Below are 17,031 nucleotides of genomic sequence, written 5' to 3' on the forward strand. Positions count from 1 at the left end.
GGCTGGAGCTTGCAGCCAAGTTCAACAATCTACAGATTACTTTGTAGCAGCTCAGCGAATGCTCTGAAACCTCGTATTTCAGGTAAGGAAAATGACAGGGTCTGGTGGGACCACACTCAAGGGGCAAGGCTGAGCAGACACAGGGCAAGGATGTCTCACCTGACCACCGGTGTGTGCTGTAATAGGCAAAATGCTGTGATCTGCAGGCTTCTATGTATAGCGAATACAAATAGGTGCATGCACCATACAACCTAGGATCATATCTACAGCAGGCTGGAATATTATTATTATTATTATTATTATTATACAGGATTTATATAGCGCCAACAGTTTGCTCAGCGCTTTACAATATAACGGGAGACAATACAGCAACAATACAGTTCAATACAAGAGGGAAAGGAGGGCCTGATCCTTGGAGCTTACAATCTAGGAATATTATTTTCTTTATGTGCATTTTTGTGCACATTTGAAATCTAGATTAACAATCTAATGGTTTACCGATAAGTGTTAGCATTTAACACAGGCATTTTTTTACATTTTTGTTTATGAATAAGATGCTACTATTATCCCTTACAGTGGGTTACATTTCTAATGTCATAGTGACTGCTCTCATCATTGACACGCATCTATAAAATAATTTTGCCAGTTGTGGCCCTCAAACCATTGGGGAAATACTAGTCTCAGCATGCCCTTTGTCTAGTACCGCAAACTTGCGGCAGTTCATTAGTAGCTGAAAGTTTGTCCAACCCCAATACACAGATCAAGCTGGGCCTGGCATAGAAATGCTGGGAACATTAGATGAGAAGTATGGGTTGTCGTTCTGCCATGGAAAGTGACCTTCTGTGCCTTGTACTGACTGGAACAAAATGTTCTGATTTCCAAATTTCCCATTTATTGTCTTAATGTTTTAACCTGAACTGAATATAATAACTTATGCAAAGCATTTATTCAGAAAGCCAGTACTGTAGCCCAGATCACTGCAGAAATTAATATATGTGATTAGAAAATTAAGCCAATTTTTTACATCAACTTAAAAGAAATTGTAAAATTAGGTTTAGTATTTTTTACAAGTTCCAGTTGTTTCAATCTATTGTTAATAATGTAAAGAAATCACACAGCTGTTTTTTTTTTTTTTTAATTCAAGTCTTCTTTGGGGTCAATACATTTGGAAATTATGTGCCATTTTCAGTCCTCACTGAGAAAATTATGTAAGACATGTAAAGGTTGTTAACATCTTATATGTGGCATTATATCCAATTCCACTAAACTCCAAATTTTATAAGGATGCATGGAGTCATATTTGTGAAGCAGAGAGTAATACATAGTTACATAGTTAGTCTGGCTGAAAAAAGACAAAAGTCCATCCAGTTCAACCTTAAAAAAAAAAAAAAAAAAAAAAAAAGTTATAATTCTATACCCACAGTTGATCCAGAGGAAGGCAAAAAAACCCAGCAAAGCATGATCCAATTTGCTCCTGCAGGGAAAAAAATTCCTTCCTGATCCCCTTAGAGGCGATCGGATATTCCCTGGATCAACTTTACCTAAAAATGTTAGTATCCAGTTATATTCTGTGTATCTAAGAAAGAATCCAGGCCTTTTTTAAAGCAATCCACTGAGCTGGCCAGAACCAACTCTTGAGGGAATCTATTCCACATTTTCACAGCTCTTACTGTGAAGAAACCTTTCCATGTTTGGAGATTAAATTTCTTTTCCTCCAGACGTAAACAGTGCCCCCTTGTCCTCTGTGATGACCTCAGGATGAATAGCTCTACACCGAGTTCACTATATGAACCACTGATGTACATATACATGGAGATTATATATCCCGCCTTATGTATTATACATGTTGATCATATCCCCCCTTAATCTCCTCTTCTCAAGAGAGAATAAATTCAGTTTCTCTAATCTTTCCTCATAGCTTTCCTCAATAACTTCCAAAGACTATACCATTGCATAGATGTAATGGGGTTGATTTATTAAAGGCAAACAGGCTGTTCACTTTGCAAGGAATTTTCTCTTTTTAAGGGTATTTTCTCTTAAGTGGTAGTAAACTGCCACAAAAATGAAAAAAAATCTGACCCCTCCCCCCTGCAGGTTTATGTCATAATGTATTAGGATGTACCACCTATGAGCACATTATGACCGACTTGCCTGCACAAGGAGCCCTCCAGCGTAGCGCTGTCACAGCTCTTTGGTGCTTTGATCGGGGGTTTGCAGGCCCCAACTGTATGAATGCACGGTGCTCCGCATTTCACGGCACACTGTATGCCCTGAATGCAGATCTTCACTGTCCATGAATGGGTGACATGCGCTGTTGGCGATATTCATATCTCTTAAACAATATACACTGACAAGATGTTCATTGCACCTACAGGTAAGCAAATGGTAAGCCCCACATCCCCTTGGTGTCTATAGCTGTTGGTACCTCCTTCACGTTGTGCCTGTAAACCTATGGGGCACAGTATGAAGCACGTCACAAAGCAGTGAATATTTGAGCTGTGCTGAACTGCCACCAAATTGCAGTGTGTAATGAGGGGTCAGGCTTATACATTTGCCAGACAACCAGTGTGAATGAGCCCTTTTATTTTTACAATTTTTTATTTATTTTACAATTTTTAAAGTATTTTGAATTTTGTAATTATTTTTTATTAACCATGCTGTTGGGGAGGCATTTAGTGAAATATCAGGGGTCTAAACAGACTCCTGATGTCTCACTGATGCAACACCTCCTGCGCTCAAGGACCCAGATCAGTAGAGGGCTGATGGACCAATATATACTAGGTATATGGAAGTTCGTCCAAGACAAATAAAAGGTTGTGCAGCTCCAACACAAAGCTGGGGAAACTCCATAAAAACTGTAGTAGAGAACATAGAAGGGACAGAGAACAAAAAATGTCATCCCTTTCTCTGCAGCCTCAGCTGCACTAGACAGTGTGTGAACAGAAAGCTCTGTACAGAGGCCACCTGCTCATTCACAAACTAATGCATAGCAAGCACAATTTACTTTGCCTCAGTTATCAATGAAAACGGTAAATGATCAGTACGATCCAGGGGTGGACTGATCATTCGAGCATTCGGGCACTGCCCGAGGGTCCGGGGTCAGTAGGGGGCCCCATGAAATGCCCCTGTTACTTTTTTATAGGCTTTTTTGGGTGTGGGCAAAGACACGGGCCCCATGATCCCCTATTGCTGGGGGGCCCCATGAGTTGTTAGTCTGCCCCTGGTACAATCACTCATTTGTTCATTTACAAAAGGAAGGGGCTGGTAAATATAACATATTTACAGGCACCTCTCCATCCTAAAAACAGCAGCAGCTGGTGAAAGAGGAGAGGAAAAAATCCACAGCACGGTGGGGTGGGGAACAATACACAGGGTGGGGGGGCTCTGACAACCAGGGGTTAAAGAATGGTGCACAGAGATGGTGATCGGTGCGGCAGGGGTTCATTTTAGGAATTGCGTCTCTCCCTGCAGCAGCTGAGCGCTGGCAGGAGGGAGAGAAGGAAAAACCATCTTTCAGCTGTTGCAGTGAGACACAGAGGGGATTGGTTCCTGTACAGTATTTGCCCTCCAGCTGCACTGATCACCCCCTCTCCTGCTCACATCTGATTCCTCTGCTGCCTGAGCCCCTCTGCTGGCCTGTACCCAGAACAGGAGGACCGTTGCTACCCTGTTATTGGTGGCCCTGTTTGAATTCCCATGTGGCTGGGGAATCGGATCTTCTTCCACGTCATCCTGTGCCCTAAGGTGGCTACCTCAGCAGCCTTATGCTGGAGCTGCCCCTGACCATTACAATCTTCCAGCCGCCTGTGTCCTAACAACCAATGATGTCATCCGTTGATGGGGAAGATGTCGGGTGCCTGTCCAGCATTCTTGTTTGACCTTTCACCTGTCAGCCCTGGGTTCACATGAGTGAGGGTGAGAAACTGAGGAAGAAGAGGATCATTGGAATACTGGTCAGTACCAGTGTGGAAAGGAGTATTTGCTGCCTCCGCAATATATGTGGAAAATGCAATTGTATTGGTGTATACAGCCCGAGTTGTTTTTTGGTTGTTTGTTTATTATACTGTCACCTTTTGACTATTTTTTATATTACATGTTATTTTCTGTATGTCCTTTCCCCTTCTTGTGAGGTCATTTGCTCTTTCTTGTGTATGAGTTTTATCTTCACTTCCTTACAAGACACACATGGGGATAGAAAAAGCCAATAGTCCTTTTTGAGTGCATAAAACAGTCTACAGCATCTTCTCATATTGCCTCTGTGTTCTGCATACTCTAAAGACATTTTTGTGGATTTCAGGTGTTTGGTGAGTTCGGCTATCTCAGGAAGATTTGTCCGTGGTGAGTGTCTGTGCTATATACAGGCCAGGCATGGAGTCGCTATTACAACAATTGGCATCAGAATAGTTACTGTTGCGGAATGCCCTACAGGACATGAAGGGGCAATCTTCCCAGATAGGACAAGTACACCGATAAAATAAGATCAAGGTTCTGACCTCTGATAGTCCAGAGCAACCATTCTCAACCAGGGTTCCTCCATAGGTTAATAGGGGTTCCTAGAGCCATGGTGTATGGACCTCTCATCTTATGGTGGGCTGCATATTCCAGGACCAATGTCACTTGACAGAGGCACCAAGGACCTTTTTTGAGTTCTCAGTTAGGCCCCTTGCACACAAGGACACCTAGCTACTGTGTCCCTCCAGGTATTTTCGTGCCCGTCCTGGAATTCATGGGGCCCTAAACAGGAGTACAACTTGTTAGTGTTCAGCCCTGTCCATTTGCAGCCTGTTATAGACTTTGGTCCACTAACAACCTTTTTAGTGGACTGAATCTTTGCCGCCCCTATTTTATGGTGTCCCTGTTTTTACAGTTCCACCTTTAAAGTGTTACTAAACCCAGGCCCCTGCATTAACTATATCTGGTCTCCCACAGTACACAGAACATGGAAGTGCAATTATTTTAGTAAATATAAACTGCTAAATACCTTTACTCATCAGCAGTTAGAGCAGTCTTGTGACTTCAGCTGAGCACTGGTTAAAGCTTGTAGGAGGAGTTTTCATGTTCTAGGAGGATGCAGAACCCCTTACCTCTGTCTGGACAGTGTTGATTGGCCCTGTGCTGATCACATGCACTCTTCCAAGAAAAAAACCCTCTCTAGCAATACACACCAAACTGAACATGTGCAGAATGACTCCACATGATATGTCTTATCAGGAGGTAAGAGGGGGATTCTGGAAGGAGAGGATCAGAGAAGACAGGCTCAAACAGCCTTGTTACACAATGCAGAGGATTAACCCCTTAGGTTCCACAGTGAATATAACAAGCATGCTTTACTGCATATACAGACTGATTTTACTGTTGAGGGTTTAGTAACACTTTTTAATTTGTTGTATCCATCTGTTATAGACTTTCCTATAGAGTCTGACAGGCTGCAGGGCTGAGCTGGAGGGACTCATAACAGTTATACGCCCCAATGTTCAAGGGACCTAAAGGTGGCTTTCTGAGCACTTATGTCACCTATGTCAATGGGGCATTTTTCCCACAGAATACCAATCTGAGAAGCATTTTCACCATTGACCTCTGATGAATTAGTTTCAGCACAGGCTTACTGAGACTGGGAAATTGTTTGAGGGGGTTTTTCAGGGTATAAAAGGTTGAGAAAGACTTGATCAGAGAAAATACATTTTATAACTGAAACAAACATCTATTGTTTTTGAAAAGATAGAAGAACTGAAGTAGAATAAATCTGCAAAATTATTTCTCCATCTTTCTCTACTAGACAATGGAGTTCAGAAGCTCAGACAGAGCTTCAATGCTACCATGGCCAAGACTATTGTGTAATTACATACAGCAAATAATTACATAGAGATCTTGTTCTGAATACATTTTGTGCTTTTAAGTGTACAAATAAAATGTCAGAGAAGGCTCTTATTCTAATGAGATTTGCCACTGTATAAATGCCAGGAAATGGTTATGGAGATCGCCTGTAACAATTGCATTTAAACTTTCCAAGTGTAAAAGTCACAAGTGAAGTTACTGTTAAAAATGATGCAATGCTATTTACAAGGAAAACGTATTTTTTTTTTTGCAAAAAGTAAACTGTGTGAACACTGAAATATTAATGATTTCACTAAACAAAACCTCAACAAGAGAAAACATTCATTGGAAAGAGGAAATAAAATGTACTTTCTGCCAGGAGACCTATACTGTATGTGTTCCCTAACTTGACGTTCGGCCAAAACTCTCAAATATTGGGCAGCCTCCATTGCACCTGTGTGCTGTGCTAATGGCCAGCAATCTACTTTGCCTGCTTTTGGACAGCAGTAAGGAATTCTAGAGAATAGTTCTCTTACAAAAAAAATATATACCGTATATATATGTATAAAACTTCTCCATGCATGATAATAGCATAATGTGCTAGTATGCATCACATGCTAGCTCATTATGAAAGACTTACCAGAAAATGAAGCCCTCCAATGGAGCTCTGCCATGGCTCCCCAAGACTTACCAGAAAATGAAGCCCTCCAATGGAGCTCTGCCATGGCTCCCCAAGACTTACCAGAAAATGAAGCCCTCCAATGGAGCTCTGCCATGGCTCCCTAAGACTTACCAGAAAATGAAGCCCTCCAATGGATCACTCCCATGGCTCCATCTTTACTAAGTCTTCCTTCCGGTTTACAGGCAGCGGCCATTTGACTGGCCGAGCCGCCGAAGACATCACTCCCACTCATGTGCACGGAGGTCTCGGCCGCGGCACGGCTCTCTCAAAGGACAGCACACCATCCATTGAGAGTGCAGTACGCATGCGCAGGTGACAGGTCACCAGCGCTGCCACATTAAATATCTCCTGAATGGTGCACGTTTAGGAGATATTTACAGTAAATACAGATGAGCCTTATTAAAGGCTTACCTGTAGGTAAAACATGAAAAACAAGGTTTAGGTCCACTTTAGGCGGTCCTACTTTAAATGCGTGTAGTGTGTTTTCAGGTCATTAACTTACACTAGAGATTGTTATCTATTAGCAGCATATTCTTTCTTCGTTAATGACCACAAAACCTAATTGCTGAAATGTAATTGAGATTTAAAGTGATTAAACTGAATGGGTTGTTTTACGAGGTGAAGGTTTACAAATAGAAATGAAAAGCAAAACATTTGTGTACACATATAAAAATGTTTATTTATTTTTTTGTTTTCTTTTTTTAAATAAGGGATCACATTTTATTATTTATTTCAGGTACTTATATAGCGCTGTCAATTTACGCAGCGCTTTACATATATATTGTACATTCACATCAGTCCCTAACTCTCAAGGGGCGTACAATCTAAGGTCCCTAACTCACATTCATATACAAAGGCCAATTTAGACAGGATCCAATTAACCTACCAGCATGTGTTTGGAGTGTGGGAGGAAACCGGAGTACCCGGAGTAAACCCACGCAGGCACAGAGAGAACATGCAAACTCTAGGCAGGAGGTGCCGTGGCTAGGATTCGAACCAACGACCATAGTACTGCCAGGCGGAAGTGCTAACCATTTAGCCACTGTGCCACCCATAATATCTGTTCTCAGCTTCAGGAAGAGAAGGGGGAGGAAAAACAGCAGGACTCTAATCATCCCAGAGAAAGGCTGTGCAGGATGGGGGGGAGGGAGAGGAGCACGTGTCAGGACCAAATCTGTTCATTGGAGGAGAGTAGGCTGAATTCCCAGCTCAACTAGAGCACTGACCATGGTGTATTATCCTGCTTAGTGTGGTCAGTTTTCATTAGGAAAGCAGAGGGACTGGCGGGAACACCAGGGATATCACACAAAGGAAGCAATACAAAGACAACAGGATAATTTTGCATCGTATGAAATGTTGGGTTTACATATTATTTAACATGGGAACCTCTTGCCACCTATGCAGCGGCGGACTGACCATTGGGGAATTTGGGCACTGCCCGAGGGCCCAGGGTCAGTAGGGGCCCCATGAGATGCCCCTGGTACCTTTCATAGGCTTTTTTGGGTGTGGTTTGAGTGTGGGCGAGGACACGGGCCCCATGATGCCCTATTGCCCGGGGGCCCCATGTGTTGTCAGTCTGCCCCTGCACCCATGTAACCCATATGTGTGGCACAAGGAAAATCAGTGGCTCACAAGCTGCACAGATTAATTTATGGATGACCATCATTCCTGTGCTAATAGCAGGCTCACTGGGTGCTTCCAGCTCAGTGACCCCCTGGGCGTAAAGACCCACTTAAAGGGATGCTAGAGCTGGGCGGGAAGGGATTAATGTAATTTTTAAAATTTGTTTTTGAATCCCTTTTAAATTTTCAGTATCCATTAAAATAATACCTGGTGACCCTGCCCTGAAAGTCCTTGTTCAAGCACTTCTCATCCTAGGATGATAATGCTCTATCCCTGTATCCTGTTTGTTCAGCTTGAGAGTTGTCACCTTGTTGCACTCTCTCCGAACAGAGACTACAAGTACCCATGCACATTGCACAGGCGTGTTTAACTTTTCTTACAAGGAAACCCTCCCTAAAAAATGCAATACAGCTATTGATGTGTGTGCAGATAGGAAGTGGCTGCAAAGAGGCTGCAGGAAAACACCAACTCTGATATTTAACAATGAATGTAAAAAGGCAACAAACAAGTCATTTATATTACAAAAAATGGCAATTGTTTACGATACACAATGCCGTCACAATCTAAAATGGCATTAATTAGGGTTGCCATGAACTTGAATCTACCCTATGTTACATAATTACAAGCAATGCATGCCTGCACTCAGCATTGTTGGAAAGCAGTGGGTTAAAGGGCCTATCCCATTTTCTTATCTTGACTTTTTTTTCCCAGCTGTCTAAAATAGAAACCATGAAACTTTGAAAACAGGCGGGAGATAAGCATCAGCCATCACTACTTTTCAGTATTTTTGTTAAATGTATATTTATTGATTTTCCATTATCTCACATGAACTGCTGACCGCACTGCATTACTGTGCTTAGTGACCGGAATCAAACCCATCTGCAGAATTCACTACAAGCAAACTTACAGAACAGATTATTCCAGTAGATCATTTCAATACATCTGTTGAGGCAAAAATATATAATGCCTACCAACATTTTTTTTGGTGGAAAAAAGGTTTTTCGTAATCTTAATTTTTTTTTACGCCGTTTAGGGTAATTTTTTACTTGGATTTTACACAATGCCTAAAGTGCAGCATTCTAAAAGCATGGAAATGAAGTATAAAGGGTCAATGTGACATTTTCATTTAGATGGAGGTTGTGCCATCCCTTTTAATTACAGTGCCATGAAAAAGTATTCATACCCCTTGAAATTTTCCACATTTTGTCATGTTACAAACTTACAACCAAAACCACGTAAATTAATTTTATTGGGATTTTATGTGGTAGACCAACACAAAGTGGCACATAATTGTGAAGTGGAAGGAATATGATGAATGGTTTCAAAATGTTTTACAAATAAATATCTGTGTGGTGTCAATTTGTATTCAGCCCCCTTTACTTTGATACCCCTAACTAAAATCTAATGGAACCAATTGCCTTCAGAAGTCACCTAATTAGTAAATAGAGTCCACCTGTGTGTAATTTAATCTTCATAAAAATACAGCTGTTCTGTGAAGCCCTCAGAGGTTTGTTAGAGAACATTATTATTATTATGCAGGATTTATATAGCACCAACAGTTTGCTCAGCGCTTTACAATATAACGGGAGACAATACAGCAACAATACAGTTCAATACAAGAGGGTTAGGAGGGCCTGGTCCTGGGAGCTTACAATCTAAGAGGATACATTAGTGAACAAACCGTATCATGAAGGCTATGACACACAGCAGGAAGGTCAGGGATAAAGTTGTGGAGCAGTTTAAAGCAGGATTTACTTATAGCCCCCCCCAAGCTTTGAACATCTCATGGAGCATTGTTCAATCCTTCATCTGAAAATGGAAAGCGAATGGCACAAATGAAAACCTACCAAGACGTGGATGTCCACCTAAACTGGCCGGGCAAGGAGAGCATTATTCAGAGACACAGCCAAGGGGCCCATGGTAACTCTGGAGGAGCTGCAGAGATCCACAGCTCAGGTGGGAGAATCTGTCCACAGGACAACCATTAGTCGTGCACTCCACAAATCTGGCCTTTTATGGAGGAGGGGCAAGCCATTGTTGAAAGAAAGCTATAAGAAGTCCCATTTGCAGTTTGTGAGAAGCCATGTGAGGGACACCACAAACGTGGAAGAAGGTGCTCTGGTCAGATGAGACCAAAATTTAACTTTCTGGCCTAAAATTAAAATGCTGTGTGTGGTGGAAAACTAACATTGCACATCACCCTGCACACACCATCCCCACTGTGAAACATGGTGGTGGCAGATATTGTGGGGATGCTTTTCTTCAGCAGGGACAGGGAAGCTGGTCAGAGTTGATGGGAAGATGGATGAAGTAAAATACAGAGCAATCTTAGAGGAAAACCTGTTAGAGTTTGCAAAAGACTTGAGACTGAGCAGAGGTTCACCTTCCAGCAGGACAAAGACCCTAAACATGCAGCCAGAGCTACAATGGAATGGTTTAGATCAAAGCATATTCATGTGTTAGAATGGCCTAGTCAAAGTCCAGACCTAAATCCAATTGAGAATTGGTGGCAAGACTTGCTGTAAAGGTCCCAGGTGGCGTACACTTGGTATCACCCCTCCTGGGACAGCAGCCAGCACTGGAGAGGAAGCAACGACTTACGAGGCTACTGCTTCCGCCTGCTCCCTCTGCTGCCGCCACCAGCCCGATGCACTCTGATGCTCTGGGACCAGGGGCGGACTGACAACTCATGGAGCCTCCGGGCAATACGGGATCATGGGGCCCCTGTGTCCTTGCTCACACCCAAAAAAGTCTATGATAAAGCCAATGAAAGGTACCAGGGGCATCTCCTGGGGCCCCCTACTGACCCCGGGCCCTTGGGCAGTGCCTGAGTGCTCGAATGGTCAGTCCACCACTGTCTGGGACCCAAATTGTGATCAATGGGTTGCCAGCTCATGCTTCTCTGGTTTGAGGTTGCAGGTCACATCAAAGAACTCCATAGGCCCCATGTGGCCACAGGTTGGGCACTCCTGCCCTAGGAATATCTTGAGCTGTGGCTATTTGAATTTCTATGTAATGATGCCTTTATAGTTCCAGTCCAGTAGTGACTTTAAAAAGAGTTTATTATATGATCTTCAGCTGTTAAATTTTTTTTTATTGGGATATGCTTTCATCATTGGTTAGACACTTTGCTGGTGGATTTTGCTTTGATGAACTTTTATTGATGAACTTATGTAGAACTTTTTTAGATGTGGTTTGTTTTATATATTTATGCATGCTTATTTTTTGGTTTCTCACTATTTTGATTGTCTGTTCATCCTTTTTTTTTTTGCATTTATTCACATTAACTTTTTTTTAATTATTTATTTGTGCACATTGATTGACAGCGCTACACAATTTTAGTATTTTTATTTTTGTTGTATATAGTTTGGTGTGTGGATAGTGGTGAGAGCAGCTGTCAGAATTTCTTTTATTAATTTCACAGGTTTGCACTTTAAGTGCAGGGCACTTTCTTGTTTTAAATCTAGTTCCAGTCCATTGCCACTTGGCGGAGTCAGCGGCATGACACCAATGGATTGTAAGCTCCGAGGAGCAGGGCCCTCCTATCCTCTTGTATTGAACTTTTATTGTTGCTGTATTGTCTCCCATTATATTGTAAAGCGCTGAGCAAACTGTTGGCGCTATATAAATCCTGTATAATAATAATAATGGTCTTTTCCGCGAAGTGTAAGGGTGCAGTCTAACCAGCACTGTAGGGGGTCATTTCCTCCACTGACCACCAATGTAAGAGGCAGTTCCTTTATGACCCTTAATGGACTAATCTTAGCAGGGCTACCTAGATAACTCAAAATAATTTCAAGGGTTCCTCTGGGGTTGAGAGAGGCTGCTCTAAAAGTAGGCACCGCTACTACAGTGATCTACTGGGTCCTACTCTGAGCAGCTGCCCTACTGCATTGTGAACACAGGAGATCACCTCATGGCAAAGCATTCTCTGATTGTATGAAGTGGAGGGGCATTGCAACGACGTCCACTTTGTCCAATCAGAGAATGTTTTGCGTTCATTGAGAAAATGCAAAGTATTCTTTTGAATGACGACCATGCCGGGCGAGCGACCAACCTCTTCTGTTCGCAATGTAGCAGAGCAGCTAGGTTCTGCATGCCCAGGCAGCGGTGGAGTGGGCTCAATAGCTAACTCTTTCTTTCTAATCCAAATTAAACGGGTTCTATGGAAATTGTGTTCAGAACATAGGACACTGCAACTGACGCACCCCCCCCCCACCCCACCTTTCCAATCCCCGTAGCCCAGGGATCAGGTCTATGACGATTAGTCTTGTAGGAGGTTGCTGCAATGTCCTCCTATGAAGATTCAGAGGCACATAGTGCAGAGATATGCAGCACAGTTTTTTCCACCAAACACCAGAGACAGGAACAGATGGGACCAAAGGCGCTGAGGTTGAAGTTTTGTACCAATTTAGTTACAATAAAGCCCAGGTGTATGCAAAACCAATGCAGTTTACTATCTGCAATTACAAACACAGAGTTGTTAAATACACAAAACGTTATCCTCAATCAAAACTCAAAAATCATATGTGATTTTATTTATTAACCACTTGACCTCTGGAAGGTTTTACCCCATTCATGAACAGCCATTTTTTTTTATATTTGGCACTGTACTTCTTTGACAATTATTGAACACTGTACCCAAACGACAATTTTTTAAATCTTTTTTTTTTTTTTTTTTTTCCCCTAAATAAATAGAGCTTTTCTTTGGTGGTATTCAATCACCTCTGTGTTTTTTTGTGTTTTGTTTGCAATATAAACAACAAAAGACCAAAAATTAAAAAAAAAAAATAAAAAAGTTCTACATTCTGTTATAAAACATATCCAATAAAATCAAAATGTATTCTGCTATGTCTCTTTGGTTAAAAAAAAAATCAAACAAGACAAAAATCCCACAAGTGCATATTAACTGATTTGTTCAAAAGTTATAGCATCTACAAACTATGGTATACAGTATATATTTGAATTTACACAGCTATGACACTATAGTAGTAATGGCGGTGATCAGTGACCTATATTGTGATAATGTGGAAGGCATTCTGGCGCTAGCTCACGCTGGCTGTGAGGGACACATACTGACCTCCATAGTGACACTAATACAGTGATCAGTGCTAATACTGTACACTGACACTGTCCTAATGACACTGAGAAGGGGTTAACGCCTAGCAGCAAGCAAATGCTTAACTGTGTGCCTCAGTGAAGTCCCAAGCTTTCCTCCTTCCAAGGTCCTCTTCCTCTAGGTAGGCCCCTCTCCATCTGGACCCCCTCACAGGCTTCTGTCTTCCAGACTCACATCCTCCTCAACTCTCCTCCTCCAAGTCCTGCTGCTGAGCAGGATCAGTTAATCGTAAATGCTTTCCTTAGCCCCATGCTAAGCCTCTTGTTGGGGATTGGCCAGGTCCCTCTAAGAGTACAGACCAGCTATTCCTTAGATCCACCCACTGCTTCTAGACCTTTCTCCAAAGTTCTAGAGCAGGGGGAAATTCCAGCTGGCTGGTCTGCAGAGCCTTTCCGCTCCTGACCACAATTTGACCCCTGCTAGCTATCACACCCAGGCTGCTACTTGGCCTTCCTAGCTTACAATTAGTCTTGCTCCCCCTAGCTGGCTAGGAGGGTGCTACACATTTATCAGATTTTTACAGTCTGAACTGTTGAGTACTGAACTGTAAATTCCACATATTTTGAAATCCTTTAGTGTGTTGCTCTGCGAAACACTGTTGATACAAAATGGTTACATTTAAATAGTGAGTTGTCTGCAAGTAATTAGTTGTGTCAGTACAACCATATGTTTGTCTGTGTTGCAGAAACCAAACAAAAAATAAAAGAAGGAAATTCCCTGATTGTGTTGCTGAGAATGTTTAACTGCGTCAGTGTTAAGTGTTCAGTTATTAGATTCCTATTATTAGGTTCCATATTTAGGGAAAAGGTATGGCTTGTGTAGTAAGTTCTGCTAAATATATTTTTTTCTCTGCTATAGATTTATCAAATACAATGCAGTTCCATCTGACGATGAAACCTCCCCCTATCAACCAAGTGCCTTGACTGAAAACCTGAATTCATCAGCTGGGAAGTGATTTCTAACCTTCGGAGCAGGTAGTGTAACAATTCCCAATTCACAAAGCAGAACATTGTGGTAATGTGATTTAATGCATGGACCATGCCCGTGGGTGACTATTTCTATTGGTTTTGCCTTAAAACATGATTGAGGAGTCCCTGAAAAAGCTGAAAGCACATCAGTAGATATCTACATTGCCTGTCCTCTGTTGTGCATATTACGGTCACTCTTCTGTGTGGTTCTAAAAACAAGTATATGCTTTTTTTTTTTTTTTTTTTTTTTTGATGGCCTTTTCTTTATTAATCTGGCAATAAAGCGGCCCTATAGGCACAGAACATTTAGCTGGCTGTGAAGATACTTTGTGGAGCAGTTCAATTATTTGTGTAGCACTTAGGAGCCGTTGTTTTCCTGGGTTCCCTGTTCCTAGTGCCCCCAATTCTCCAAGCAGCATCATGCTCTCCGACCCAGCAGAGCTGAAGAGGGGATATTTACTGTATTGCAACACGGCACAATAATTCAGCAATTAGAATGAAAAATGTCAATAAACACTTCAACGAGTATGTGAAACAGTTGCAAAGTACCATATGCGCTTCGCTTGGTAATAAACAAGCAGACCAGTGACTGAGCCCTTATTGCTATACTATGGGCAGTGGCGTATTTAGGTTTCGTGCTGAAATAGGCAACACAACAATTGGCTCCCCCCATTGACCAACAACATCCCAGTCCCCCTCCCCCTGCTGAGAGAGCCTTCCATTACCACCGCCCCCATACACTGGCAACCCCCCCCCCACCCCAACAAGAGATGAGACACTCACCTTCACAACTCCAGACATCCCCGGGAACAAGAGTCGGGCTCTGCATACACCATCAAGCAGCCCGCAGCCTCTCTCAGATCCCACCTGGTCCCCCTGCTGCATGTGTCCCTTCTTCCTTTCCTTCTTTCGGGGGACAGCGCTGCCCCCCTGAAAAATGCTGCTGTGCCCCTGAAAAATGCCGCCCTAGGCAAATGCCTTGTGGTAAATACACCCCTGACTATGGGAGATCCTGTCTAAGGGGTGATGCTAAAACAATGGCTCAGCATTCTTTAGCAAACCCTCCCCTACTAGCCAGTGTGTTTGGGCCCTAATCTGGAGCACTCAAAATTAAGCCCCTCCAAACCTGGGTGTAGGTGTCTAAACAGTGTCCTAAGTAAGCAATACTGTTCTGTTAAAGCAGAACTATACTCACCCTTGCTCCAGCAATGCTGCATTCTGGAGCTCCTGCTTCCAGGACCTGATTGCAGGCCACTTTCATTGTCTGAATGGGAGTGATGTCACTGTAACACATATGTGGGAGTACCGTCAGCTTTGGCATTGCCAAAATTGTACAGTGGGCAGCTCACTGTACAAAGGCAGAGAGGCAGGTAGGTAATGCTAATGCAGAAGAGACATAATCCTGCCTGTTCACTCATTTATCTTTTGTACATAAATTTCCACTTTATTTACGGAGTGGGAGAGTACAGTATGGCCAGTAACATCTCACCAACTCCTAGGGTGAAGACCTCATTCCTTCTGCTTTCTGTCTTGGGCTCAGTAATGCCAGCTGCAGTGACGTCCTCCCTACAATCTGGCGGAAATACTAGGCTCAATAGTGGTGGTTCCACAAACCAGAAGATGTCCGCTGCTCCGCTGCTACACTGCTGCAAATGACTCGACAGCAGCCTTCTTCACTGTGTGTGTACTCCACCACATTCTCTCTGAGACTGTCCCAAGTCCCAAAATAGCATAGTTGCCAAATATCCCAAATTTTAAAGCCCTGTCACGCAGTGGCATCCCGAGGCAGGTGCAGGGGGTGCGGTCCACACCGGGTGACACCAACCGCATGGGGTGACACCGGACCCGCTCCACAAAAAGGTAAGTTGTAAAGCAAGCCGACGATTGGCTTTCTTTACGACTTACCTTTTCTTGGAGCGGGTCCGGTGTCACCACGTATAGGTGCATGCTGGCAATCCGGCGGGAATAAGCAGCTCTATCCAGACACAATTGAATGCCCCACTCATAATTAAAATGTTGTTCCACCCATACCACTTTTCTGGACATACAGAAAAAAAAGTGCCCTTAAAATTTTTGGGAAATGTTGGCAACTATGGAATAGTCCTTCCTTTTTCTCCCCACAGAGCTCTGGTAATGCTAGAATATGCAATACAAGCAAAATCACCCTGGGGACTACATTTCTCACATGTCATAGCTCCTCTCAGCAGGCTTTATCCTTCAGACAATCCACAACTTCGTTTCTTCTTCCCTTGTTTTTTTCCAAGGTGATGGGTGAGGCTTTCCTCCAGCTCTCTGTGGTTTCATACATATTGGCTCATTAAAAATGGCAACCGCCAGGGTTAAAGGCATTCCATACCTAAGCATTGTTCATGGTCTTTCCCAAAATGGGCACTGCAGTTCAGCATTGCAGGCAGTTCATTTTTTCCTCCTTGTGTCTTGGGTAAGAAACAAGACTTTCAAAAAGGGAAAAATGTTTGTAACCACTAGAAAACCTGGCTACATAAGAATCATTGGTGAAACTATAATAGAGCATTACCAAATAAAGTGCCATCTGGATAAAATGAAGGGACCTCTAGACATATTTAAGTTTTTTCAGAGTGCCCGATAGCTCTGAATCTCAAGTACTCAGTCCATGCATGTCGTGACCGCATATGACTTCATGCACCCAGGATGTTTTTTTCCCTCCTGGATGCCTTTGCTCTAGGGGGGAAGCAGTGTTAAAAATGTATCTTAAACCGCTTTTTGCAAATGTATTTGTACATTAGAATGAATGAACGCTCAAGCACTAAATGCACCTAGTGCTTAAGCACGTTTAAACGCGCATC

The 17,031-nt window shown here is 42.7% G+C and overlaps 1 protein-coding gene across 1 annotated transcript in view; it reads left to right on the top strand.

The window, feature by feature from the left end:
* PAK6 (p21 (RAC1) activated kinase 6) overlaps positions 1-17,031 on the top strand; it is a 100,915-nt gene continuing 83,884 nt past the window's right edge. The window contains exons 1-2 of the mRNA XM_089663309.1: positions 1-82; positions 14,097-14,212. The gene's annotated coding sequence lies outside the window, so the exon portion shown is untranslated. The remainder of the gene's footprint in view (positions 83-14,096; positions 14,213-17,031) is intronic.

This window comes from Staurois parvus, unplaced genomic scaffold, assembly GCF_062004578.1.
Source record: "Staurois parvus isolate SC_StPar_1 unplaced genomic scaffold, SC_StPar_1.0 ptg001653l, whole genome shotgun sequence".
Taxonomy (NCBI): domain Eukaryota; kingdom Metazoa; phylum Chordata; class Amphibia; order Anura; family Ranidae; genus Staurois; species Staurois parvus.